Below are 4,017 nucleotides of genomic sequence, written 5' to 3' on the forward strand. Positions count from 1 at the left end.
AACCTTTCCTTAAATAACCTATTGTGTTCTTTAGAAGTTAAATTAGGAATCACAGACGGAACTTAACATCATTGATTCCAAATTTAACTTATCTGTTCTTAATGGTTTAGATTTGAATCGCAAGCAGAACTTAACACTATTGATTCAAATCTACCTAAGTTATTAATTTCATAAATATTAATTTCTAAAATTGGCTTCCAGGACTGCATGGTGAGGCACATGGCCTTCTTGGATATGGGAGCAACCACCACCGCCTAGGCAAAGCCTTTTAAGGAAAGCTAATATTTATTTCCTTAAATAACTCTAGGTTAACCAAAAAGAACAATCAAATCACAAATTCGAAAAAGAAGAAAACACAAACTCGAAAAACTATTTCGAAAAACTAGATCTAATTGCCTCTTGTATTTAGAATTCTTACAAAGAAAATAACTAGTATGATGCGGAAGAAAACTACTAGTTATACCTTCTCTTTATAAGCTAATGACCTCGAGATCTTCTGCCGTATTCCTCGCCTCGCCTTGGACGTCGTGTGGGCGACGATCCTCCAAGATGAACACCACCCAAAAGAGTCCTTCCTCTTCTTCTAGAATTCGGCCACCACCACCACCAAGGAGAAGAGAGTAAAGGGAAAGGGAGAAAGGAGAGGGCCAGCCACCAAGAGGTCTCCAAGCAAGAGAATAAGAGTTGTGTTTCATGAAGCCCCCTCACCCTTCTTTTATATTACTTGCCCAAGGCAAATAAGGAAAAACCTTTTACAAAAATAAAATCATCCAAGAGTTTTTCCTTTTCCCTTTTTATTTTTCCTTTTCTTTTCTCTTGATTGAATCAGTCACCAATCAATGATTGTGATCAATCCTATATGGTTTAGGATTAAGTTTGGCCGGCCCCTTGCTTGGGCACCAAGCAAGGTGGTCGGCCACCATATTTAGGAAAGGAATAATAATTTTTTATAAAATTTTACAAGAGAAAAAACTCTTATAAAATTTTACAAGCTCTCTTTCCTAAAGTAGGAGTTAAAAAAGGAAAGTTTCTAAAAATTAAAACCATGTTTTAAATTTAAAAACTCTCTTATAAAATTTCCTTTTTTTTAACATGATGATAGAAAATTTTAATTTTAAAACTTATCTCCCATTTTTCTTAAACTATGAGGATGGTTAAAAAAGGAAAGTTTTAAAATTTTTAAAACTCTCTATTAAAACATGTGGCCTAATTCAAATAAGGAAAGTTTTAAAAATTTAAATCTCTCTTTTAAAACTTATAGTTTTCTACAAACAGAAGATTTTTAAAAATTCAAAACACCCCTCCTATTTGAATTAATCTTGGCCGGCCTCTACAAGCTTGATCACGAAGCAATAGGGCCGACCCCTATAAGAGGATGTGGCCGGCCATTGCTTGGTCACAAAGCAATGGCCCGACCCCCTTCTTGGACACCAAGAAGAGTCTTACATTTGGATGGACTTGAGGCTATAATGAGGCTACAACAGGGACCTAGAGGAGAAATTGGTTTTGGCCTTCCGATGAGCTTGAGTATCCCGTGCTCGCCCCGAACACACAACTCAAGTTCATCGATAATAACTCATTCCACTAGAGAGTTATTATCACACTACCGCACCAATCCCAAATTACATTATGGGCTCCTTCTTATCATGAGTGTGTTAGTCTCCCTGTGTTTTAGATTACGAATGTCCACTAATTAAGTAAGTTACTGACAACTCACTTAATTAATATCTAGCTCCAAAAGTAGTACCACTCAACTTCATTGTCATGTCGGACTAGGTCCACCTACAGGGTTTAACATGGCAATCCTTATGAGCTTCTCTTGGGGACATTTTCAACCTAGATAACTAGGACACAGATTCCTTCTATAATCAACAACACACACTATAAGTAATATTATTTTCCAACTTATCGGGCATATTGATTTATCGAGCTAAACCTCACCCTTTGATAAGTCAAAGAAATAAATATTAAATATATGTGCTTGTTATTATATTAGGATTAAGGGCACACACTTCCATAATAACTAAGGTTTAGTTCTTTTACTAAGTCAGTACAAAAAGAACATACCTAAATGGTCCTACTCAATACACTAAAAGTGTATCAGTGTAATTTATTAGTCAAGATGAACTAATACTTAATTACACTACGACTATTCTGATAGTTTGTTCCTTTCTATCTTAGTCGCGAGCAACTGTTTATAATTTATAGTGAACCGATAACATGATCTTCTGAGTGTGACACCACACTCCATGTTATCTACTATATAAATTAATTGAACAATTATATTTAACAAATAAATGCAGATATTGACCAATGTGATTCTTTTATTTCAACAAATAAATGTTTACAAAAGCTAGGCTTTTAGTATACACTCTAACAACCATAAGTAAAATAATACCTAGCAGGTTTTGGATGTCTGGACGACTGCGGGTGTCCAGATGATGAGAGCTCAAGGTGGGGCTCAGTGTCTCCTACTAGTGTGGGAACAGACCCGGGAGTTGTGTCAGTAATAATCAAATTAGCAGGGTTGCAAAGTGAGGCATGCTCAGGATAAGGTAGAGGTATCGGAAAACCATCCTTTCTAGGAAAGGCAAACCCATTCTCATCCTGGCAAACCATCTTCATGGAAAGATAAGTATCGATATTGATCTTGTTGTTGCCATGAATGACTTCCAACTCATCAAGTTCACAACCCAAATTTATAACTATTTGCGTGATCAAATCGTCAAAAATAATCAATCCCGAGGATGCTTTCTCGGCTCTCACAATATTTTGCAAAAAAAAAAGGAGATCGGAATCAGAATTAACTTTATTGAGCATAGCCCTAAGAGAGTAAAGTTTCACCTTTCTAACTACGTCATCACTATCCCCTCTACTAAAAATAATTTTACTCATAATACGATGTAGGTATTTGAATATGGGATTTTCCATATGGGAAGCTTTAGCTCTAGAGGGCTCATAAGGATGGTTTGACCTAGTAATAGATGCCCAAAACCCATTCCAATTAAAATTTGAATAAAATCTTTGAGAACCACCGGTAGGTAAGCTAAAATAATTATTAAACTCACTAAATATCCACTGAAATTCTTGGTTCATTAATCTAAAACTGGTATTGCCAATATAATCATCTTCAGAAGAAAAGTGGACATCATTTGAACTTAAAAATTCAAGAATAAGGCGGGGATATGTTGGTAGATGTGTGTACTTCATATCATCCCAATCAAAAGCGCTAATCATCCAATCTACATCATCCCTAATTCTCAAAACATCCATGGTAGTTGGATCCATATATCTAGTGCACACAATCTTTCTAACAACAAGAGAATCATATCTATATTTATACTTTTCATTTCTAAAAATAATACGATACTCATTATCGTTGCCTTAATTGTATGCAATCCTCTTGCCTTTGTCTTTTGATGAAGCTTTTCCTTTGCCTTTGTCTCCTCATGGTTCTTTTCCTCTGCTAGATCCGCTACTTTCTTGTCGGATTCTTTTCAAAAGATGAGATATGATGGCAAGATAAGTGACGGAAAGTGATTGATTGAAGAAAAAGGAGGAGAGATCTTGTGAGAAGAGGTAGATCTTGAGGAAAAAGAAGGAAGAGAAGAAGATGAGTGATTCTTGGATTTGAAATTAGGTTTTGGATCTAGATCTAGATGTGGATCTTGGAGAAAAAAGTCTAAGATCTAGATTTGTGAGGTAGATGAAGTAGAATTGAGGAGAAAAAGGATTGGAGAGAAGAAATGAGTAAAGAGGGTGATTTTGGTAAGGTAGTGCGGTGGATATTGCCTTGGCACAGCCGTGTCTTAAAGACACCGCCCGGTTGAGGGCATCTTCATATGACCATGTCAATTGACATGGCCGGATTCTTCCTTCCTTTGGTTAGATCCACACGACCATGTCAATTGACACTTGTTTTGTCGATTGACATGGGCCGCGTCGGCTTCCTCTCTGCCAGCTTCACATGGCTGTGTGGAATCACACGACCATATTCTACTTCCTCTCTACTAAGTT

Source organism: Zingiber officinale, chromosome 10B (genome assembly GCF_018446385.1).
Source record: "Zingiber officinale cultivar Zhangliang chromosome 10B, Zo_v1.1, whole genome shotgun sequence".
Lineage (NCBI taxonomy): Eukaryota > Viridiplantae > Streptophyta > Magnoliopsida > Zingiberales > Zingiberaceae > Zingiber > Zingiber officinale.